This window comes from Pleurodeles waltl, chromosome 12 (genome assembly GCF_031143425.1).
Source record: "Pleurodeles waltl isolate 20211129_DDA chromosome 12, aPleWal1.hap1.20221129, whole genome shotgun sequence".
NCBI lineage: Eukaryota > Metazoa > Chordata > Amphibia > Caudata > Salamandridae > Pleurodeles > Pleurodeles waltl.
Window position 1 is genome coordinate 593,846,111 of NC_090451.1, and position 25,471 is coordinate 593,871,581.

The 25,471-nt window shown below is 46.0% G+C and overlaps 1 protein-coding gene across 1 annotated transcript in view; it reads left to right on the forward strand.

Moving 5' to 3' along the window:
- LOC138268283 (NACHT, LRR and PYD domains-containing protein 12-like) overlaps positions 1–25,471 on the forward strand; it is a 953,091-nt gene that overhangs the window by 215,742 nt on the left and 711,878 nt on the right. The gene's annotated exons all lie outside the window — the stretch shown is intronic.

The window sequence follows — 25,471 nt, forward strand, 5'->3', positions numbered from 1 at the left end:
TTGTAGACCTTCAGTCTGCTTTTGACCTGGTGCTTAGATCCTCTATTTGGCAGGTACTAGCTGAGATGGGCGTTCCTCAATATCCTCTGAGCATTATCATTAGGCTACATTAAAACAATTATGCACAAGTCAGATGTGACCACTTGGGTAAACTGTCCGTCCTGTTTCCAGTTAATATAGGGGTACGACAGGGCTGTGTCCTCACCCCCACCCTATTTACATTGTATATTAATGACCTAATTGCCTACCTGGATCAATGTGAAAATGATGCACCAAGTTCGGCAAACACCAGGGTTCCTTCTCTAATGTTCGCGGATGATACCCTTTTGCTCTCTAAATCACCATTGTCACTGCAAGGAATTTTAGATCGTTTTAATTGATTTTCAGGCAAAGGGGACTGGAAATGAACATAGGTAAAACTGAGTACATGGTCCTTAAAACATGCCACTCCACAAGACCTAATCCACCGTTTAGGGGGACCCCATTGGAGCGTGTGCATACCTTTGATTATCTTGGGATCATATTAACATAGCAGCTTGAATGGAACACTCACATAGCACAGTATAGACTCAAACTGGAACAATCCACTGGGGAAATAATACAAATGCACCAAGCACTCAATTTCACCCCATCTCCCCTGCACTTCATATTTATAATCACTCGGATCTAGGAGCAGCCCTTTATGGTGCGTAGCTGTGGTGCCATAGGGATGCGACTGCCTTTGTGGCAGTAAAAAAAACGATAAATGTGTCAATTGATGGGTCGCTCTTGTAGTACCTCTCTGGTCCGTCTTAGATTAGATCTGGGGCTTAGGTCATTCTCTGATAGGATGGGAGTAAGACCTATCCTATATTGGAGAAGGATTTGGGCCACTTCTGTGCTCATATCGACAGGGCCTAGAAGAAGTACTACGCATTCCAGAGTCAGGCAGCATACAATGGATCATAAAAGTGACCCTTAAAATGATTGGGAATGAAAGAATATGGGTTGCCCCAGGGTAGGCTTGTGTGGCCTCTAAATGATCAATTAATGGCATTATAAAAAGGGAATTATGCAGGGGCAGTTTAATCTGGGATCTTTAACAGATGCTTTCCTCACATTAAAAGATGACTTTTTGGAAGAACGGTTTATAGATGAGATTGAACCAGTAGTCACTAGGAAGCTGTATCTGCAGTTCCCGTATGGCACTTTGCTGCTCCTGTCTTTTACTTATAAATGTGCACCAGAAGTGAGGGCAGTCGACTGGCAGTGCCCATGCTATAGTGAGGCTAAATAAATAGTCGAGCACGCCTTCCTCTTCTACCCAGCCTATCAGGGCTGAAGGAAGAAATGGATTTTACCATTCTGCTGTCACCTAGGGAATACAACGATGCATTAAGAATCCTGAAATCCGATAGAAGGCGATGTATAGTCTTTGCAGTCCCCTGGGTTTTGTTGTCCATGTAGAAAATCAGACAGAATTGAGTACCCTGCTAGGAATATGAGGTCTCTAGTTTGCAATAACATTGAATTATACGTTTTATTACTGTTACTGGTTATAGCTCTTTATTGAGTGAGGATACATTTTAAAGACCCCTGTAGGCCTATTATGAATTTCGCATTGATCGTATAGTTGTTTGATTGAAATTGAATTGCCTATGGTGCATTTTATGACTTTCATTTTCGTGGAAATAAAGATTTGAATGGTATTGTAAATAGATTCTGTGTCTGGATTGTGTGCAGTGTTCTGTCTAATGTATTCTTTTGGGTGTTTGCATGTGATGTATCTTGCTTGTACACTGGGATAACTACCTATGACCATCATTACAAGATGCCCCGTGCAGTATCCTTGTGCGGGTACTATTCTAGGCTAATATACATTTTTTGTTTTTTCAAGGCCCAGAATTATTGTATCTGCAAACTCTTGAACTGATATTACTGGGCCCTGACAAACCAGACCTCTTGTCAAATGAAGAGCTGTGAGCAACTGATGTGCCCAATCCCCGAACAGCAGCAGAATGAGAAAGTAGAAAACCCCAGCTGAAGAAAAACTTTCTCTGCCCTTATGCTCTTTGGCTCCCCCTCTTTTGCTCCCCCTTGAGCTCTATCTCCACAGCAAAGGAGAAAAGCCCACACTTTTTACCACCTGCTCCAAGCGGATGCAAAAGCTTAGTATATGTGGGCCAGATATTTCCCCAAGAAGAGGAAACAACATGCAGAATTGAACCCAGTATTCCTAGATCCTCTTGTTATTCCCCATTCTTGGGGGAACTGACTTGTAGTACCTGATTTTACTCTGCCGCTACAACATTCCTCTATCTGATTTTTGAAGTAGGTTGTGGTAGTATTTGGTTTTGTGGCTCCTCTTTGATGAGTTTGGAAAGTATATTTTGTTCCACTTTGATTGTTGAGTAGGTCGGACTGTCGGAAAGAATTCATCAGTTCAACCCCTTTGTAACTTCTTGCATTCAGGACGTGCCCAGGCATCCATCCTGGTCGGTGTTCTAGTTACTATTAGCCATATCCAAACAAGAGGACATCTGTTTAAGGTAGCCTGTAGTGTATCCACATAGCCTGCTCGCCAACAGTAAGTCCATCTATGCCCTTTCCAAGGACTGGACGTGCACAGCAGCAACCATACAGCTCATCTTACTATTGGCTTCTTGCATAGCACCCGGCTACTCAGTGAGTGCCCCGACGCTTAGCTTCAAGAACAGTTGAAGGGGAGGCAGATTCCGACGTGGATCCCACAGGCCCTAAAGTTTAAATAGATACATTTTCAGTGCTTTTTTTTTAAAGTAACTTCATCAGTAATTGATCTCAGATGACGAGACCTCTGATCCCACATGCTTGCTGCCATGACAGTGAAGGAGGAACCCCTTTTCTCTCTTTTTTTCTTTAAAACGGGGGCCTGTCAACAAACCAGCTTTGCTAGAATGCAGTGACTTTCCTGGTCCGTACTCCTTCATCTTCTCATTCAAGTAAGAAGGACCAGTGCTATAGAGTACTTGGTGGGTCAGTGTTTTAAACATGATGCACTTACGAGCATGTAGCCAGTGTAGGTTCTCTCAAAAATGAGAGACTGAGGATTGTTTGGGTAAATTACAAAAGTAGGCGAATAACCGTGTTCTGGACTACTTGTGGACGATAAACTAAGTAAGACCCAGGTACAGAACATAGATAAACATAGTATAGGTAAAATCAGAGCCCTTACCACTGTGACCTGTGATTTGTGAAGCAGGAAGTTCAGGAATTTCCTGAGCATGCACAAATCCAGAAGCATGATTTTACTACTGCCAAAAACTTGGGCTTTAACGGAAAGTTTTGAGTCAAACAGAACACCTAGATTTCGTGCCACTGCTGTTGGAATGGGGGGTGGGCGGGGGCAGCACCAGGTAAAAGGGGACAATATTGGGCCATCCTGGGAGAGGATTCAATCCAAACAATGAGATCTCTGTTTTGTTTGGGTTGCATTGTAACTTGCTAGCTCTGAGCCAGTCAAGCAGAGCCTTCATGCAGAGTGCAGATGTTTCTTTTCCACTCTTTGAGTCACCACTATAAATTGGCAGGAGGTGCGTATCCTCTGCATATGATATGATCGTAATGCCAAATGATTCAACCAGAAATGTCAGTGGGGTCATATAAAAAAGAGTGGGGCTCAGGGACGAGTCCTGAGGGATCCCCATTCCAAAGGTTTAGCCCTGGAGAAAAAGAGCTTCATCCATACTACCGGCTCCCGTTTCTCCACAAATGAGCCCAGCTGGCCTAAGGGTGATAGAGTCACCTCCAGGTGTTTCTGCATGTGTAGCAAAATGTTGTGAGCCAATGTGGGAAATGCTGCTGACTGGTCCAATAGCACCAGAGCAACATTGAGTCCTGAATCAAGGCTGAACCTAATGGATTCAGAGACCTCTGGTAGCGCTGTCTCAGTGCAGTGTTGTGATCTGAAGCTGGTTTAGGACAGACGTAACAGCTTGTTTTCCACCAAAATTAGTGACCTGGTGGTTCAGCGTCTTTTCCAGTCTTCACCAGTGAAGCAGGATGCCAGCTTACCTCGATCTTTAACCGATGAATGTTCGTCATTCAAGCACGCATTGGAACTATATAAGCTGATTGTCAAAGAGAAGTTATACATGCTATTTGGTACTGAATTTTGGAATTCGGAGATCTCAACACCCGATTTGGTCTCTGCCTGCCCTAAGGGCTACAACATTTTTCATTTAGCTTACCCCATTAGGAGATGTGGAAAGCTAGCTATTATCTTTAAAGAGGGTTAATGTTGAACCTTTAATGGTTAAACCTCTTCCTTTGTCTGAACTACTGGGATTCTCTTTTCAACAAGCCTCCATTGATGGCATTTTTTCTTATAGGCTTTCTGGCCTCCTTATTAGTTACCTGTACTGCTGTTTTTTTCTATTAGGCGATTTTAATGTGTGGGCAGAGTTCCCTAAGAACCCACAGACCTTACATCTGATCGGCATGCTAGCTACGTTAGCCCTCCTTCAAATGGAATGGTCTCTGCTAGCACAAACCCTGAGGGTCAAATGCATGATATGATTTTCGCCCTTGTGGAGATAGTCATATGTGCCAGTATTGTTCCTCAGTTCTGGTTTTGACCATTTCCTAATTCATTTTTGGAAAAGGGATCAAAGGAGGAACAAGGCTCAAACTGGGATTAATGGGAAGCTGACACTGGTAAAATGATGACCAATGATTACCTTTAGAAACTTTGGTATTCTTGTTGGGAGATGGCCCATTGAAGCCTAACTACAAGAATTAACTTGAATGTATAAATTCCTATCTGGATAATGTCCTTTCTGTTCATAACCTCGGTATAAGTGGGCGGGCTTGTCCATCTGTTCCATGGTCCGATGATTCACTGAGGAAAAGCCAAAATCGGCAAGAAAAGCTAGAAAGGATGTGGGGAACCAGCTATACCCTAGAGGCTTGCTCTAACCTTTGTGGAGCAGGATAACATCTTAGACCCAATCCAACTGGGTTTTGCTCTCCACATGGAATGAAAACCGCTTTGGTATCCTGGACCTCGCAAGGTTGACCGATGTTAGCCATCTACTGATCTTGATGCTGCTTCATCTGTCGGCTACTTTCAATATACAGTACATGAAAGACTGCTTTTAAGGCTGGCTGGGCCAGGCATTCGGGACTCTGCCCTTGAATAGGTTAGGTCTTTGGAGGAGAATAGTTACCACACTTTTCATCTCCTCCATTTTGTGCTGCATTTAAGGCCCTACAGCAGTGTGTACCTAAAGCTCTTTATTGAGCTTAACTTGCATATCTGCAATCTGGCCCAACCTGTACAATCATATGGGGTTAAATTAATGAACTATGCTGATGTTATCCAATTGCTAATTTCTACTGACAACACAGTGTCTAGCCCCTGAGCAGTCTCTCTGAACTGTGTGCTGGTTGTAGCCTGTTGGCTAGCTCATACCTCCTTGAACTTTAATGCAGACACGACAGAAGTGCTGTTGTGCTGTAATTTCTCCCCAATCCACCATTCCTGTGCACATCAGGCCTCCCTTATTTTGCTGCTGAAGTGAAGTGGTGTTGTCTTTTGTTTAGATTTCTCCATGTAACCGTTGGTGGTTCAGTCGACTATTCTTAGTTGTCTGAATTATTGTAATTTTATTTTTTTGGATCACCAGCAGGGCTTCTAAAAGACTATAGAATATTCAGAATGCCACAGCTAGACTGGTTGTACATTTTAGTTTTTATCATCTGCATTGGCTGCTCTTCGAGATATCTATTTGTTACCTACTGTGAAAAGGATCAACTTCAACTCTTTGTGCTGCATAAATAAGGCGTTCTATGGCAAGGGCTCCAGTTATCTTCAGCAGAAATGTATTTACTATACTGATGCACAGAGGCCCCACCCTTCTGAAGCTCTTTTAGTTGTCATTCCTAAATACAACCAGATAAGATGAGGGGCAGTAGTTGTCTGTCAGAGTTGCTGTTCTCTGGAATTCACTGTTTCTTTATTTGTTGATATGTTATGCTATACAGATGTGTAGAGGACACTATCAGCAAGGAGGGTATCCTGGCTGTGAGCAGGGATGAGTCTAGCCAAACTGAGGGCCTTATGGGACTACTCAAAGCCAGGACCTGATCTTCTTGCAGAAATCAAGAAGTGAGGCAGAGGTACTTATGTGTAGCAGTAGGTCTTTCAACTCTTTAGGAGCATTGTAGGAGAAGGCTTAACTACCAGATCTCGTTTTCATATGCATGGGATGTGTATGTGTCCAGGCGAGTGGAAGTGTCTGGAAGGTTTGTGAAAGCAGAGATGATTGTTCAGGTATCCTCGGCTAGTCTCATGTAGTGCCTTGAAGGTGTGGGTGAGGAGTTTAAATTGTGCTCATTTGTGTAAGGGGAGCCAATGGAGTTCCTTCAGGAGTTATGTGATGTAAGTGTGGCGTGGGAGGTTGAGAGTGGTTCTGAACTTGATCTGGGTACTGCAGGTTTTGGTGTGAGGGAGAGAATGAGATGCATGTCACCAAGGTAGGAGAGGATGTTGATGTCAGGAGAGCAGAAGATGCTAGCTAGATGCATCATGCGTAGGTTGAAGAGAATCGGGGTCAGAATAGACCCTTGCAGAACTGCAGCTGAGGTCACAGGCATTTGAGGTCTATGGTGCCAGGCTGAATGACCGGGTCCTTTCAGTCAGAAAGGAGCAGATCCATCGGAGTGCAGTCCTTGGATTCTAAAGTCATGTAGGTATCAGATGAGGGTGGGTTGGGAAACTGTCAAACTCTGTGGTGTGGTCCAGAATGATGAGGGCAATCAGGTCTCCTTCATCCAGAGTGATCCAGATGGCATCCATGCCAGACTAATGGTGTAGAGGAGTTAGTGGTCATGGAGTTATTCAGTGAGGCATCTATTGCTTATTGTCCCTAAGGCCTTTGCCGGGTTGATAGTAGAAAGATCGGTCTATAGTTGGCGAGAAAGGCCTCTTTTTGCATAATCCTACTCAAGTTTTTGGACTGATTTTGCTGGTCTTTCGACTCTGGAAGTGCACTGAGTCCTCCCAAACTGATGTCAGTGCCAGTGTTCTTACCCTCTACAACTTATAAGTCTTATTGGCTCACCCACAATTGGCATAAGTTAACTTACTTATGAATCCCTAGTATATGGTACCAGAGGTACCCAGAGCCTGCAAGTGAAACTGTCCCTTGTGAACTGCAGCACTTATTGTGCCAACATGACTGTTACAAAGCATTGCGTGACTCCTGGCTCACCACTACTGGCTGCTAGATCAGTTTTAAACTGCTAACTCAACTGCCATTAGAAGTAATGCAAAGCCCAAACCTTCCTTTTTGTTATTTATAAATCACCCACTAAGACAGACCTACTGAGCCGTTAATGCGGGATGCATTATATTAAAAAGATGAGCATGTGTTTTGGTAACTTTGCATATACTGATAGTAAAAACCCTGCCTTCTTGTTTTTTCGATGGGAAGGCTAGTACCCCTTTGGGGAGTATAGAATTACATGCAGACAGCTCATTTCTGAATATGATACTTTAAGGTATAAAAGAAACTGTTGCATTAGGCCCGGCATGTAGCTCAAGTTACATTTAATGTAACTTGTGCATGACTTTAGAAAGTTGCTACTATGTTAACCAAACCACCAGTGACCGTTTGCAGTTGCACACAAGCTGCAGTCCTCGAGATGCCTTCTGCCCGCTTCTGGAGAGGTGTAAAACACAAAGGACCTACCTAGGGGCAGAGGTGTAGCCCCACCCTGGCAGGATGGCCAATCAGAGTGTGAGCCCAAAAGGCAAGTTTCCAAGGGGAATCTGCTTTTAAAGGGCAAATGGTAGTGACACACAAGAGAGACTGCTCTTTTGATTTGCCACTGAGACCTTAGATCATGTCTTCACTTGAGAGAGGACTGAAAAGGGCTTGACCCAGAAAAGAGGAGGTGCACCAAATACTGGACTGCACCTTCCGCACTTTTGACTAGCTGAGAGCGGACTGTGCCTGTGCTGTCCTGCTTGTGGAAAAGTCATCCCTGATCCCCAGACAGAGAAAATGACTCCAAGAGTTAGTAGGCAGACTTCCTATAACAGCTACTGGGCAACCAAAGTCGATAAGCCTGCTCCTCTGAGAGTCCAGCGCCAAGAAGCCTAACCACAGCTGGGCGCCAAGGTTCAGCCTGGGAGACCAAGTCCCTACCCTCAGAAATTGCATCCTAGTCTGCTGGACCTGGGAGAGTAATCGGAGTGCAGTTTGGTCACTTAGCACATAAGTTAGTGTATGTTAAAGGGAAACACTGGCTTTCCTGAAGCTGGAGACCACTAGACTAGTGGCAACCGATTTTGTAGTGGGCTTCATCCTAACTTCGTGGGACATCGACTCCTGAAGCCAAAGGCACCTTTCTATGTTCTTGGACCAAGAGGTGGCCACAGGAAGAACCCTGGCACCAGTTCAGCATCCTTGACCATCATCAGCATCCTGCTTCCCATGCTTCAGGACCTTCTATTGATTCCTATTTCCTTTTGCCCATGCCCCTTGGAACTAGGTAGAAACTACTTTACCATGAGGTAACTCTTCAACTGGACCTCATTGGACCCTGTGAATGGCTTTGTGTTGGCCCCCACAAGAGTCCCTGTATAGCCATTTTCAAGTTATTTGTTCTGGCTAACCCTACACTGCGAGTTGGTGCAGATTACTTTGATTTATTGTGCTTAGTTAAAAGCTATGATTCATTTCTTCTTTAAAGAATCATATCTCCAGAATGCTCTGGTGGATTTTGTCATTGAGGTGTCTGTCTAAAGATACAAATGCAACCTATTTTTATAAATCGGTGTCAGATTTGTATTGTGTTGTGTTTTCTTCATATTCAACTGTTTTGGTACTTAATGCTTTAAACTTGTTCCTTTGATGAAGCCTGACTGCTGTGAGCCATAGCTACCCAGGACTGAGCTAAGGTTTACCAAACTAACCTGACTAGCCCTGATACAGACTTGTGCCTTTATTACAAGGTGAGGTTGTACAACTACACCATATAATAAACCACATTCCTCACAGCAAGTGTTGATGGGTCAGCAGAGGATTTCTTCAGCAATGGGAGGGCAGGTGCGTGTTTCCAAGCATCTGGGAAGGTTTCGGAATAGGTAGAGGCATTAGGAATGGGCGTGAGCATGATGCTGATGGGTTGAAGTCCTCTGGAGTAGGTGTGGCAGCGGCAGGGATCCCAAAGGGCCTGAGTTGATGATCTTCACAGTGGTGGTGCTTTCTTCTGGGTGAGATGAGAGGCGATGTGGTTAGCATTGATTCTTTGGATAAGACTGGAAGATGTTTGACGAGTTCGGTCACGTCTGCTTTTGGATTGAAATTGCTATAAATGGTGGTCATTTAGTTACTGAATAATTTAGAAAAAATGTTGCAGAGACCTGGGAGGCGACAATCGAGTTGAAGTTAGCTGCTGGTGAAGTTAAATCCTTTACAATGGCAATCATTTCTTTGTTTCTGTTGCTGCTGGCATTGATTCAGTCCATCAAAGCATTGTGTTTGGTGATTCTGATCATTTGATGGTAGTATCTCCTCCAGATTTGAACATACTCCTGCCTGCACTGTCCTGGCTCATTCTCCATATAAACTCCAGCTTTTTGCAGTGGCTTGCTGTCAGTCTGAGTTCCTTCGTGTACCAATTGGCCTAGGGTCTAGATCTTCATCTGTTGTTATGTTTTAAGGGGGGCAGAGATTGGTGTAGCAGGTGATCCAGTTGTTTAAATTCTTGATGGTTTGGGGAGGTTATTGTGTTTGCGTCTGTAGGTGTTGAGAGCAGTGTTCCAGTCCTTCTCAGAGACGCTGTTCCAGTTTTAGTGGGCTGGTCTCGGGTGGTGCATGTGTATTGGACTCGGAGGGGATGTTGAACTTTATGATGAGGTGCTCTGGCCAGGAAACTGATGCTGGCTCGTTGACTCAGATGTTGTTGAAGGTGGTGCTAATAGGGTCCAGGTGGTTCGTGGCAATGTGAGTACATTCCTTTGCTCGTTGGGTTGGCACGTGGCTTCCAAGGTCTTTGATGCTCTGCTTTTGAGTTGGGGTCACGTAGTCTTCAAGGTGGAAGTTTAGGTCTCTGAGTAGTATGTAATTGCTAGCATCAAGTGTGAGTGTTGCAATGAAGTCCGTGATGATATTGGTTAAGTTTGTGTGCAGTCCCTGTGGTCTGTAGATGAGAGTGACACTTATAGTTTAGCTGGCTGTGATGTGGAGCTTGAATGGCAGTTGTTCCCTACTGGAGAGTCATATGTCCTTAGAGGTGGTGCTGCTGATGGTGTTCATGGGGATGATGCTGATTCTACCTCTGGGCTTGTGAAGTCTGTCTTGCCTGGTCATTAAGAAGACGCATGGATGGCTATGACAATGTTAGCTGCTGATTTGGCATTCAGCCAGGTTTTTGTGAAGAGAAGTAGGTCCAGGGCATTGTCATGCAGCTGTCCCAGATCTCTATGGTGTGTTTGGTGTGTGAGTAGGGGGTTGAGGAATATGCATGCAAGTGCAGAATGTTGTGTGGGTGGTTTCAGGACTGTGTGGGTATGAAAGAGTATTAGATCCTGTCATTGCAGGTGCAGTGAGTACTAGATGTGGGTAAGTACATGGAAACTTGCAGGAGATTGCTTCCTTGGTGTTGTGTGGAGCAGCCAGGCAGCATCATGAGGACTGATTGTTGGGGTTGAGGGTGCAAAAGGTCACAACGGGATATCGGTGGGAGAACCAGAGCTTTTCAGCATGGAAGGAAGCATAGGAGCCTGCCTTTGGCATGCCAGTGTCACATCTGCACTGCAGCAGCCATTAAGTAGGTCCTGGTAGGGAGGAGGGAGTGATGCCACTTCCTGTGCAGATGAATGATGGGAAATCCAGTGATGCCACTTTCTGTTCAGATAGATGATAGTAAATCCAGAAAAGTAATTTAATGTACAGATGGGTGATGGAAATGAGTCCTCTTGCTGGGTTTCTTCTTTTCAAGACAGTTTTGGTAGGATGTTACATCCTGTGTAGAAAATGATGTGAAATCTATTAATGGCACTTCCTCTGCAGTTGGATGATGCATTGCTCAAGGTGCATGATCAGCTTCCATTCAGCAAAGCCTTAAATGCCTGGCTTTATGTACAGTAATTTCTCACACTTTTCTGTTTAGAACTAGCACATCAGCACCAGGATGTGTTGCAGCATCCTCTTTAAGTCCGTATAACATTGCCTGCATAAATAACTTGGTCAAGGGACACTTAGAGCCTTAATGTATCCATGGGATAGCTGTGGTGCCCTAGTGGCTTCAGAGTTAAGCATGGGGTATTTGGTTAACTGTAGAATACAGTAGACCAGAAAGGGTCTCTAGGTAGTAGTGATATCCCAGTGAGATGTTAGGAACTGAGCACAGCAACCTGAGTAGAGTTTCATGTGTTTGGCCTAATAGTCCAACAACAACATTTGGACCTGTAATTAGTTCTCATGGCCTATATGCGACTTATGTCTATGGTTTATCAGAGCTTTCAGGGCAGCACATGAAGTCCCAGACTGCAAGAGGATTCTTGTGAATGCCTAGTAATTTCCACAAGACCACATGAATGGCAGCAGGATGGTGATTAGAAAGCAGGGGCAGGGATATGAGAGAGCATGTTTGGGTGTAGGGCAAAGTATGGGGAGCCGAGTGGTGTGGTTGAGTAAATAGTGGGAAGCTGATGGGCGGCAGCCAACTGACTGCAAGGACCAGAGGGAATGACAGAGAGCAGAGTAGACTGCAGAAGATGGAGAGGTGTGTGTGGAGGAAGAGAAACTACATAATAGTGAAGAGTAGAGGATAATAAATAGTAGTGGTTGAGGACAGGGAAGTTGCCACAAGAAATGAGGAAGAGACCGAGGAAGAGGCTGCAGCCTCGACAAGTGAAAGCTGATGGAAGACCACTGTGTAGAAAAGAGTCATAGGAAAGACTGTAGAAAGGCCACCAGGGGGAGGATAGTTTTCACAACTTCCTAGAAGTCAACCTGAAGGAAGACCCTGAGGGAAAGAACTGAGCCCATCCAAAGCCATAGATAACTACAAGGGAATCTGTGGGTAGAGAAAGCTGAAAAAGTTGTGAGAAGAGGGCTGTTGCAAGGTAGAGTAACGACAGCCATGAAAAGGCATAAGGAGATGAAAGACCCATAACAACCACAGGACAACTTACCTGCGAAAGAGAGGCTTATGTTGTCTTTAGGATAAACCCAGTGTAGAATTGCAAAATAGCTAAGAAACATAGGTGGTCATTATGAACATGGCAGTGTGGCCCGCCATACCGTCGGTGGGGGGTAAACCCGCCAGCTGGCATGGCGAGCACACCGCCACATAAAGAACCCCATGAGGGCTGCCATCGGCAGCCCTCACTCACCGCCAGGCTGCCTCCGTCAGGCAGCCTGGTGGCGGTCGGAATTATTATCCGACACAGCAGCGGTGCTGCCCCTCGGATAATGATCCCTAATCCTCCAGCCTTTCCCTGGCGGGTAAAACCAGCCAGGGAAAGGCTGGCGGAGGAGGTGCCCCCGGGCACCCCTGGGGGCCCCTGCACTGCCCATGCAATTTGCATGGGCAGTGCAGGGGCCTCGGTGCAGTGCCCCATCGCGCAGGTCACTGCCCGATTGTCGGGCAGTGATCTGTGCGATGGGTGCAGCTGCACCCACCGCACAGAGGCACTGGCGGCAGCTCCATGTGGAGACACCGTCAATGTCCCAGCCAGGCATTCCTGTGGGCCGGCGGGCAGAAACAATGTTTCCACCCGCCAGACCAAAGGAACGTTCTTTATGCGGACGGCGGGGATCCGGGGACGCTGGCGGTCAGTAGTTTGACCGCCAGCATGAACACGGTGGTTTCGACCGTTGTGTTCATAATGAGGGCCATAGTGTGTGGGAGGGGCAATCTGGCATATAAGATGTCATGAAACACTCTGTGGGTCAGCAAGGGAAAAAATAGAATTCACATCTGGCGCGCTATGGATGATAACTCCGACCAAGATGTGGCTGCAGCAGTGCTCAGATTTTCAGAGGGCTAATTCAGTGACAGCCACTGAAGCTCTATAAGCTTTTTTGAACCTCCTATTGGCTTCCTGTGTAGGCATTGCCCACCTTACAGGGAGGGTATAGCTCATGCGGGATGTGAAAGATGATATTACGTGGTCAGATTTGCATCCATGGGTAAGCACATTAGCATTAATATTGTGAAGGACATGTTGATTCTCATTCTTTGCAAGCCTCTCTGAGATTATGTTTGCAAAGATCCCAACTGATCAGCAGGGCAAAGGGAGCAGATAGTATGATGATTCCATCTGGCAACTAGGTGGCTGGAGTCTCCAGCTTTTATATTGCTACTCTGGGACCCAGAACAAGTGAAAACACTTGCCATTATTTGGATAATCGTTTCAGCTGTGTCTGATTCATTGTGGGCAGGGAAACAGATGAAAGTCCCCTTGCAGGGGGCAGGAGCAATTTTCTTGCCCCTGTCTGCTGGGAGTGGACTGTGGCCCTCATTATGACTTTGGCAGTCTTTTTCAAAGACCGCCAAAGCCACGGGTGCCAGAAGACCACCCACCATATTACAGGGACTTCTGGATTTCCGCCACATTTTGGGCAGAAATCCAGCAGTAGTCATGCTGGCGGGCGAAGGTGCTGAGGCGGTTCCACCACAGGCCCGCCCCACCAGAAGGACTCCTCCAGCCGTATTATGTGCAATAATACAGCCTGGCAGTTTCCAGCTGGTGGGGAGCTGCCGGAGGTAGAAGCGCCCGTTCCCTGCCGGATGACCTCCTCCCCGGACAAGGTAGGTTGAACTTCTGACAGGGAAGGGGGGTGGTGTGTATGCATGTGTGATTGTTGAAGTGAGTGCGTGTTGGTGTGTTTGTGCGAATGTGTGTATGTTGGTGTGAGTGAATGAGTTTATGTATGCATGTTGGTGAATGCGTGTGTTTTAATGGTGGCGAATGCGTGTATGCAGGCAAGGGTGCATGTGCATGTGTGAGTGGGTGTTGTCTGCGTGTGTGAATGAATGCGTGTATGAATGTAGAAGTGGGTGCGTGTATGAATGTAAGTGTGTATGCGTGTATGAATGTGAGTATGTGTGTTGTGGTGAAAGCATGTATGGATGCATGTGAGTGAATGCGTGTATGTCAGTGTTGGTGAATTAGGGCCAGATGTATCAAAGAGTTTTATCCATTCTGTGTCTATGGGAAAATGTGTTCGTACATATGGCCCTTAGTGTATGCGTGGTGCTTGTGGGTGTCTGTGTGTGTGCAAGTATGCGGGAGGGGTCGATCTACCTGGATAGGGATGTGGGAAGGGGGTTTTGGGGAGGATTGTGCTTGCGGGGGGTAGGGTGTCATCTGCTGGTGACGGGGAAGAGATTCCCTGTCACCGTTAGCCTTTCTGCTAGGGTTTTCATGGCGGTGCTACCGCCACAGAAACCCTGATGGAAAGGCGCCTCCTAATACCGCCGGCGGTCTGCTGTGAACCTCCGGGTCGGAGATGCTTATCTCCAGCCCATTGGGTCCGACCGCCCTGGCAATATGGTTGGAGATGTGGTGGGTTGGCTGAGGCCAACCCGCCACACTCATATTGTGGTGGTCTTCACTGCCAGCCTGTTGGCAGTGAAACTGCCACCATAGCCCTAGTGATCAATAGACCGCCAGGGTCATAATGAGGGCCCTATTGTTTACTCCTGCTTGGGTGGAGATTTAAATTGCTCCTGCCAATTGAGAGGAAACACAGCGCGGGCAGGGAAACTGTTATGTCTTGGGGCTGGGCTCCCTACTTCATAGCCTCAGCAGGCCCTGGGTGTTTTAATGGCTCGGGGGGGGGTGCTGCTCCTTCCCCTTCATGTAAATGGCCTTGCCCCGGGCCTGAAATGACCCTGGGGAGGGCGGGCATGTGACCCCTTAAGAAAAACAGCTGGACTACAGGAGATGGGGTTCCTGGACTGAAATCGGCCAGGGGATAGAGGATCACGTACCCCTCCTCCCCCCAAAATCTAAATATTTATGACTCCTAGGACCTGGAACACCTGGGGGCTTTAAAAAATAAAATAAGCCCAGGAGACTGTGCTTGTTTTAAAAAAAAAAAATTTGCAGCCAATTCATGGATACCCCACAAATTTGCTGCAAAGCTTTTTCTAAAAAGGCTTTTAAACCCAAGCAGGATCCCTCTGGGATCCCACCATCAGGCCTAGGGAGACAGGGTACACCTAGTCCGCCCTCTTGTATCTTTTTTCATTTTTTTTAGGACTCGAGATTGAGTCCCAAGTCTGAAGATGACTGCCACCACTTTTTGGTTGAACCAATCAGATCTCAGTTTGAGATCTGTCAGATCCACGGACCCTCCTTGTCTCTGAACATACATAAATATTTTTTGTTTAATTACTCCAAAACTACTGAACAGATTTGCACCAAATTACAAAAGGCACTATTTCGAAACCAAGATGTAGCTTGTTGCCAAATTTGTTGCAATTCTGTTCATTGGTTCGGATTGTAGTTGTGTCTAAAAGCCCTATGGGAAATTTCATGGGGAAAACGCATTTCAGGACCCCGTCTTTTTCACAGCCCCCGCTTAATGAATCACCCCGAAACATTTTAGATAGTAAGTGAAGTGAGAGGCACACTAGTTTTAAAAATGTTGTTTGAAGATTCGTCAAACGTCACCAAAGTAATTGGCAAAACAAAAAAACACTTTTCCTATCAAAGCTAAGCGCTAACTATAACTACCTACTGGTGACATTGTTCAATCGGGTGATTTACTGTTATAGATGTGAAGATGGGAGCTAGATTAAGATGGCCGCCATGGATCTCACAACTGTAAATGTTGGTCCATTTTTTATGCTGTTGTTTGAACGCTTTTTATTGGCGGTTGTAAAACACATGCATCACCCGTGACCAAGGTGTTTTGTATGCCGAACGATATCAGGTTGGTTTTGTGTAATGTGAACTGACAATGAAATTAAACTTCTAAGTTTATGCTAGATGATTTTCCGTTACATAGTTTATAGATAGATAGATTGATATGGAATAAAGTAAGCCATGCCATAAATTGTAAGGATAATCCCAGTCAATGAGGAGTTCCGTGAAAAAAATCGAAGAACAAAGCTGAAGACTGAGTTCCTTTATGAGCTCATGGAACTCCGGAGTGTGGACAGGAGCGTATCTGGAGTTTGGTGTGCTTCACCCCCACCCCCCCAATAAATACATTCTTGGCTTGGTAGTTGGGTCTGAGGTCCCAAGTCTGGCTTGCTATGTCTGTATCTGCTTTTCTTGTCATCCTTATTTCATGAAGACATTTTAACGTGTTTATTTTTTGGATCAGAAACGTAAATATGTTTACAACAGATTTAAAAATATTTTGTGTCTGTGTTGCATTACTTTTTTACACAGCCCAATACAAATTCCTTTTTGATATTTACAAAGCCCCACAAGTTGATTTGCGTGGCTTTGTAAAAAAAAAAGAAAGAGTAATTCAGTGGGTGGTACATGACCGTTTCCATTTTGGCACAAACCCAAATTTATGCAGGCCAAGATTTCTAGAGATTTTACGACTGAATTGTCACCTAGTTTTTTCCTGTTATTCACATTTTGCACGTGTGCTGAATTGTGCCCCAAGGGTAGTTTGTGTGCAGGAAGGTAGCCCTTCCAACACAGGAACATTTCTGACCATAACATGGACACCTATGGTGCAAAAGAGCCTGTGTTGACGCTAGGCAGCCCAAAGTGTGCTAGCGGATAGAGAGAGCAAAACAGTGCCATTTCTTTGAAGTGATGGCGCATTTGTGCTCTCTTTAGGTCATGTAACATAGTACAGCAACTTTGTTTGCTGCGTTGCATTGTGTTAATTCTTTGTGAATATGACCCTTAGCGACTGGTTTACCAACAAATAGCATATCTACACCCAAACAAGCATTCCTTGAATGGTTGCAAACTTACTGCTTTTTAGAATTCATACACATTGACAGTAGTAGGCTTGGAAAGCTACTCAATTCTCACGGTTCCAAGCATACTACTGGCAATCAAACATCCAAAAGCTGATGGTACAAATGCTTTGAAATAGCATAACCACTGGCAATCCCATGGCGTAGCATTCTAAAACCATTTATGATTGTGTAAATGCAGACAGTAGGACGGAGGACTTTACTGCCTTTACACCACCTGCCAAATTTAGAGATGATCGCTAGCCCACTGGACAAGTCTATACATTGACAGGAACCACCATCATGGCAGTTCCTGTCAGTGTAGGAAAGGTTTAACGGATGGTGTAGGAAAGTACCATCTTGCCTGGCATGTTACCCCCATTTTTCACTGTATATATGTTGTTTTAGTTGTATGTGTCACTGGGACCCTGTTCTCCAGGGCCCCAGTGCTCATAAGTGTGCCTGAATGTGTTACCTGTGTAGTGACTAACTGTCTCACTGAGGCTCTGCTAATCAGAACCTCAGTGGTTATGCTCTCTCATTTCTTTCCAAATTGTCACTAACAGGCTAGTGACCAATTTACCAATTTACATTGGCTTACTGGAACACCCTTATAATTCCCTAGTATATGGTACTGAGGTACCCAGGGTATTGGGGTTCCAGGAGATCCCTATGGGCTGCAGCATTTCTTTTGCCACCCATAGGGAGCTCTGACAATTCTTACACAGGCCTGCCACTGCAGCCTGAGTGAAATAACGTCCACGTTATTTCACAGCCATTTTACACTGCACTTAAGTAACTTATAAGTCACCTATATGTCTAACCTTTACCTGGTAAAGGTTAGGTGCAAGGTTACTTAGTGTGAGGGCACCCTGGCACTAGCCAAGGTGCCCCCACATTGTTCAGGGCCAATTCCCCGGACTTTGTGAGTGCGGGGACACCATTACACGCGTGCACTACATATAGGTCACTACCTATATGTAGCTTCACAATGGTAACTCCGAATATGGCCATGTAACATGTCTAAGATCATGGAATTGCCCCCTCTATGCCATCCTGGCATTGTTGGCACAATTCCATGATCCCAGTGGTCTGTAGCACAGACCCTGGTACTGCCAAACTGCCTTTCCTGGGGTTTCACTGCAGCTGCTGCTGCTGCCAACCCCTCAGACAGGTTTCTGCCCCCCTGGGGTCAAGCCAGACTTGTCCCAGGATGGCAGAACAAAGGACTTCCTCTGAGAGAGGGTGTTACACCCTCTCCCTTTGGAAAATGGTGTGAAGGCAGGGGAGGAGTAGCCTCCCCCAGCCTCTGGAAATGCTTTCTTGGGCACAGATGTGCCCAATTCTGCATAAGCCAGTCTACACCGGTTCAGGGACCCCTTAGCCCTGCTCTGGCGCGAAACTGGACAAAGGAAAGGGGAGTGACCACTCCCCTGACCTGCACCTCCCCTGGGAGGTGTCCAGAGCTCCTCCAGTGTGCTCCAGACCTCTGCCATCTTGGAAACAGAGGTGCTGCTGGCACACTGGACTGCTCTGAGTGGCCAGTGCCACCAGGTGACGTCAGAGACTCCTTCTGATAGGCTCCTTCAGGTGTTAGTAGCCTATCCTTTCTCCTAAGCAGCTAAACCCTCTTTTCTGGCTATTTAGGGTCTCTGTCTCTGGGGAAACTTTAGATAACGAATGCAAGAGCTCATCAGAGTTCCTCTGCATCTCTCTCTTCACCTTCTGCCAAGGAATCGACTGCTGACCGCGCTGGAAGCCTGCAACACTGCAACAAAGTAGCAAAGACGACTACTGCAACTCTGTAACGCTGATCCTGCCGCCTTCTCGACTGTTTTCCTGGTGGTGCATGCTGTGGGGGTAGTCTGCCTCCTCTCTGCACTAGAAGCTCCGAAGAAATCTCCCGTGGGTCGACGGAATCTTCCCCCTGCTACCGCAGGCACCAAAAAGCTGCATTACCGGTCTCTTGGGTCTCCTCTCAGCATGACGAGCGAGGTCCCTCGAATCCAGCAACTCTGTCCAAGTGACTCCCACAGTCCAGTGACTCTTCAGTCCAAGTTTGGTGGAGGTAAGTCCTTGCCTCACCTCGCTAGACTGCATTGCTGGGAACCGCGACTTTTGCAGCTACTCCGGCCCCTGTGCACTTCCGGCGGAAATCCTTTGTGCACAGCCAAACCTGGATCCACGGCACTCTAACCTGCATTGCACGACTTTCTAAGTTGGTCTCCGGCGACGTGGGACTCCTTTGTGTAACTTCGGGTGAGCACCGTTTCACGCATCCTCGTAGTGCCTGTTCCTGGCACTATTCCGGGTGCTACCTGCTGCTGAGAGGGCTCCTTGTCTTGCTCGACGTCCCCTCTACCTCCTGGTCCAATTTGCGACCTCCTGGTCCACAGCAGCGTCCAAAAACGCTAACCGCACGATTTGCAGCTAGCAAGGCTTGTTGGCGTTCTTTCGGCGGGAAAACACTTCTGCACGACTCTCCACGGCGAGAGGGATCCGTCCACCAAAGGGGAAGTCTCTAGCCCTTTTCGTTCCTGCAGAAACCTCAGCTTCTTCTGTCCAGTAGAAGCTTCTTTGCATCCACAGCTGGCATTTCCTGGGCATATGCCCATCTCCGACTTGCTTGTGACTTTTGGACTTGGTCCCCTTGTTCCACAGGTACCCTAGATTGGAAATCCATCGTTGTTGCATTGTTGGTTTGTGTCTTTCCTGCATTATTCCTCTATCACGACTTCTTTGTCTTTGGGGTAACTTTAGTGCACTTTGCACTCACTTTTCAGGGTCTTGGGGAGGGCTAATTTTCTAACTCTCACTATTTTCTAATAGTCCCAGCGACCCTCTACAAGGTCACATAGGTTTGGGGTCCATTCGTGGTTCGCATTCCACTTTTGGAGTATATGGTTTGTGTTGCCCCTATCCCTATGTGTCCCCATTGCATCCTATTGTAACTATACATTGTTTGCACTGTTTTCTAAGACTTTACTGCATATTTTTGGTATTGTGTACATATAACTTGTGTATATTTGCTATCCTCTTACTGAGGGTACACTCTAAGATACTTTGGCATATTGTCATAAAAATAAAGTACCTTTATTTTTAGTATAACTGTGTATTGTGTTTTCTTATGATATTGTGCAAGTGACACTTGTGGTACTGTAGTAGCTTCACACGTCTCCTAGTTCAGCCTAAACTGCTCTGCTAAGCTACCATTATCTATCAGCCTAAGCTGCTAGACACCCTATACACTAATAAGGGATAACTGGGCCTGGTGCAAGGTGCAAGTACCCCTGGGTACTCACTACAAGCCAGTCCAGCCTCCCACATTGGTTGTGCAGCGGTGGGATAAGTGCTTTGAGATTACTTACCACTCTTGTCATTGTACTTTTCATAAGAGAAAAATATACAAAACAAGTTCAGTGTGTGTACACATAACTAAAAAGTTTTGCATTTCCTCTTTTCACTCTTTTCTAAAGTGCTGAAAAGTACTTCTAAACTTTCAAAAAGTTCTTAAAAGTTTAAAAAGTTTTTTTTCTGTCTTTCTAAAGTTCTGAAAACTTTTTTCTCTTTTTCTATCACTTTAACTCTCTCTAGAAAATGTCTGGCACAGGCCAAAATGTTGACCTGTCTAAGATTGCATATGATCACCTTAGCTGGAAAGGAGCAAGGAGTCTCTGCATAGAGAGAGGTTTGAGTGTAGGGAAGAATCCTTCCTTGGAATTGTTGCTTAACATGGTTAGAGAACAAGATAAGGCCATAGGGGCCACATCTGTTGAAAAAGTAGCAAATGGTTCCCAATCTGATCCAGGGACTACCCCAGGAAAAGATTCAGGAAAGAAACTCCCTAGCCTGCCCATTACTAGACAGTCTAGCATAGTTGGTAATGATGAAGAGCCACACCATACAAATAGTGTTGTCTCACATCATAGCAAAAGCATTTATTCTCACCACACTGGTAGTGATGTTTCTGTTAGCCAAGCTGTTAGGGTGGCTTCTGTAAGGGACAGGTCTCCTTCTGTTCATTCTTCTGTGTCTAAGAATGTCCCTCCCACCAACCCTGATGACAGAATGTTAGAAAGGGAACTCAACAAGTTGAGAGTGGAACAAACCAGACTGAAGCTTAAAAAGCAACAGCTGGATTTGGATAGACAGTCTTTTGAACTAGAGAAAGAAAGACAGAAGTTGGGGTTTGAAACCCATGGTGGCAGCAGCAGTATTCCCCATAGTTATCCTGTAAAAGAGCATAATTCCAGGAATCTGCACAGGATAGTTCCCCCTTATAAGGAGGGGGATGACATTAACAAGTGGTTTGCTGCACTTGAGAGGGCCTGTGTTGTACAGGATGTCCCTCAAAGGCAGTGGGCTGCTATCCTATGGCTATCATTTAGTGGAAACGGTAGGGATAGGCTCCTTACTGTGAAAGAAAGTGATGCCAATAATTTCCATGTTCTTAAGAATGCACTCCTGGATGGTTATGGCTTAACCACTGAACAATACAGGATAAAGTTCAGAGAGACCAAAAAGGAGTCTTCACAAGACTGGGTTGATTTCATTGACCATTCAGTGAAGGCCTTGGAGGGGTGGTTACATGGCAGTAAAGTTACTGATTATGACAGCCTGTATAACTTGATCCTGAGAGAGCATATTCTTAATAATTGTGTGTCTGATTTGTTGCACCAGTACTTGGTGGACTCTGATCTGACCTCTCCCCAAGAATTGGGAAAGAAGGCAGACAAATGGGTCAGAACAAGGGTGAACAGAAAAGTTCATACAGGGGGTGGCAAAGATGGCAAGAAGAAGGATGGTAAGTCTTCTGACAAGGGTGGGGACAAATCTAAAAATGAGTCTTCATCAGGCCCACAAAAACACTCTGGTGGGGGTGGTGGGCCCAAATCCTCTTCAAATCAGAACAAGGAAAAGAAACCATGGTGCTATTTATGTAAGATAAAAGGCCATTGGACAACAGATCCCAGCTGTCCAAAGAAAAGCACCAATGCTCCTACTGCTACAACCCCTACTGCTACACCTAGTGTCCCTACTAATAGCAGTGGTGGTGGGAGCAAACCTACTAATAGCCAATCCAAGGGAGTAGCTGGGCTCACTATTGGTAACTTAGTTGGGGTTGGTCTTGTTAGGGAGACCACAGAGGCTGTGTTAGTCTCTGAGGGGGCTATTGATTTAGCCACCTTAGTTGCTTGTCCCCTTAATATGGATAAGTACAAGCAGCTACCCCTAATAAATGGTGTTGAGGCTCAGGCCTACAGGGACACTGGTGCCAGTGTGACTATGGTCATAGAGAAACTGGTCCACCCTGAACAACACCTACTTGGTCACCAGTACCAAGTAACCGATGCTCACAACAACACACTTAGCCACCCCATGGCTGTTGTTAATCTCAACTGGGGGGGGGGGGTTACTGGTCCAAAGAAAGTTGTGGTAGCCACAGATTTACCTGTAGACTGTCTACTAGGAAATGATTTGGAGACATCAGCTTGGTCAGATGTGGAGTTGGAGGCCCATGCAGCAATGCTGGGCATCCCAGGGCATATTTTTGCTTTAACCAGGGCTCAGGCCAAAAAGCAAAAAGGACAGGGAAGCTTGGATCCTGGAACAATGGACCAAGTGCTCCCTAAAGCTAGGGCTAGTAGAAGCAAACCACTTCCTACTATCCCTCCCTCTACAGTGGATTCTACTTATGAGGAAGAAGAATTCCCTCCCTGTGCAGAACCTACACCAGAGGAGCTTGAAGCAGATACTGCTGAGCTTTTGGGTGAAGGGGGGCCTGCCAGAGAGGAGCTGAGTGTGGCACAACAAACCTGTCCCACATTAGAGGGTCTGAGACAGCAAGCTGTCAAACAGGCTAATGGGGATGTCAGTGACTCTCACAGAGTTTACTGGGAGGACAACCTCTTGTACACTGAGCATAGGGATCCTAAACCTGGAGCTGCCAGGAGATTAGTGATTCCTCAGGAGTACAGAAAGTTCCTCCTAACTCTGGCACACGACATTCCCCTAGCTGGGCATCTAGGACAAATGAAAACTTGGGACAAACTTGTTCCCTTGTTTCATTGGCCTAGAATGTCTGAGGACACAAAGGAATTTTGTAAGTCCTGTGAAACCTGTCAAGCCAGTGGCAAGACAGGTGGCACTCCAAAGGCACCCCTTATTCCACTGCCTGTGGTTGGGGTTCCCTTTGAAAGGGTAGGGGTTGACATAGTTGGCCCCCTTGACCCTCCTACTGCTTCAGGCAATAGGTTTATCTTGGTGGTAGTGGACCATGCCACAAGATATCCTGAAGCTATTCCTTTAAGGACCACTACAGCTCCTGCAGTGGCAAAGGCCCTCCTGGGAATATTTTCCAGGGTGGGCTTCCCAAAGGAAGTAGTATCAGACAGGGCAAGCAATTTCATGTCTGCATACTTAAAGGCCATGTGGAAGGAGTGTGGTGTGACTTATAAGTTCACTACACCCTATCATCCACAAACTAATGGACTGGTGGAGAGATTTAACAAAACTCTCAAAGGCATGATTATGGGTCTCCCTGAAAAACTCCGCAGGAGATGGGATATCCTTCTACCATGCCTCCTTTTTGCCTACAGGGAGGTACCCCAGAAAGGAGTGGGCTTCAGCCCCTTTGAACTTCTTTTTGGACACCCTGTTAGGGGTCCACTCACACTTGTGAAGGAGGGTTGGGAACAACCTTTAAAAGCTCCAAAACAAGATTTTGTGGACTATGTACTTGGCCTCAGATCAAGGATGGCTGAGTATATGAAAAAGGCCAGTAAAAACCTTCAGGCCAGCCAAGAGCTCCAGAAGCAATGGCATGATCAGAAGGCTGTTTTGGTTCAGTACCAACCAGGGCAGAAAGTGTGGGTCTTGGAGCCTGTGGCCCCAAGAGCACTCCAAGATAAATGGAGTGGACCCCACACAATTGTTGAGAAAAAGGGTGAAGTCACCTATTTAGTTGACTTAGGCACTGCAAGGAGTCCCCTTAGGGTACTCCATGTAAACCGCCTGAAACCCTACTATGACAGGGCTGATCTCACCCTGCTCATGGCAACTGATGAGGGACAGGAAGAAGACAGTGATCCTCTACCTGATCTCTTCTCTTCCACAGAACAAGATGCTCTTGTGGAAGGTGTAGTTTTGGCAGATTGTCTTACTGCTGAGCAGAAAGACCATTGCATAAATCTCCTAAATCAATTCTCTGAACTCTTCTCTACTGTGCCAGGTACCACTTCTTGGTGTGAGCACACTATAGATACTGGAGGCAGCTTGCCTGTCAAAAGTAAGATCTATAGGCAGCCTGACCATGTCAGGGACTGCATAAAACAAGAGGTGCAGAAAATGTTAGAACTAGGAGTGGTTGAGCACTCTGAAAGTCCATGGGCTTCTCCTGTGGTACTTTACCAAAACCCCATTCCAAAGATGGAAAGAAGGAAATGCGGTTTTGTGTAGACTACAGAGGTCTCAACTTGGTAACCAAAACTGATGCTCACCCTATACCCAGGGCAGATGAGCTCATAGATACACTGGCATCTGCCAAGAATCTAAGCACTTTTGACTTGACTGCAGGGTATTGGCAGATCAAATTTTCAGAAGATGCTAAACCTAAAACTGCATTTTCAACCATTGGAGGACATTACCAGTTCACTGTAATGCCTTTTGGATTGAAAAATGCACCTGCCACTTTTCAGAGGTTGGTGAACACAGTCCTGCAAGGGCTGGAAGCTTTCAGTGCAGCATATTTGGACGATATAGCTGTCTTTAGCTCCAGCTGGGATGATCACCTGGTCCACCTATGGAAAGTTTTGGAGGCCCTGCAAAAGGCAGGCCTCACTATCAAGGCTTCAAAGTGCCAGATAGGGCAGGGTAAGGTGGTTTATCTGGGACACCTTGTTGGTGGGGAACAGATTGCACCACTTCAGGGGAAAATCCAAACAATTATTGATTGGGTTCCCCCTACTACACAGACTCATGTGAGAGCCTTCCTAGGCCTCACTGGGTATTACAGGAGGTTCATTAAGAACTATGGCTCCATTGCAGCCCCTCTTAATGACCTCACTTCCAAGAAGATGCCTAAAAAGGTATTATGGACAGCAAACTGTCAGAAAGCTTTTGAGGAGCTGAAGCAGGCCATGTGCTCTGCACCTGTCCTGAAAAGCCCTTGTTACTCTAAAAAATTCTATGTCCAAACTGATGCATCTGAATTAGGAGTAGCGGCAGTCCTATCACAACTTAATTCTGAGGGCCAGGATCAACCTGTTGCTTTTATTAGTAGGAGGTTGACCCCTAGAGAAAAGCATTGGTCTGCCATAGAGAGGGAAGCCTTTGCTGTGGTCTGGGCTCTGAAGAAGTTGAGGCCATACCTGTTTGGCACTCACTTCATTGTTCAGACAGACCACAAACCACTACTTTGGCTAAAACAAATGAAAGGTGAAAATCCTAAATTGTTGAGGTGGTCCATATCCCTACAAGGAATGGACTATACAGTGGAACATAGACCTGGGAGTAGCCACTCCAATGCAGATGGACTCCCCAGATATTTCCACTT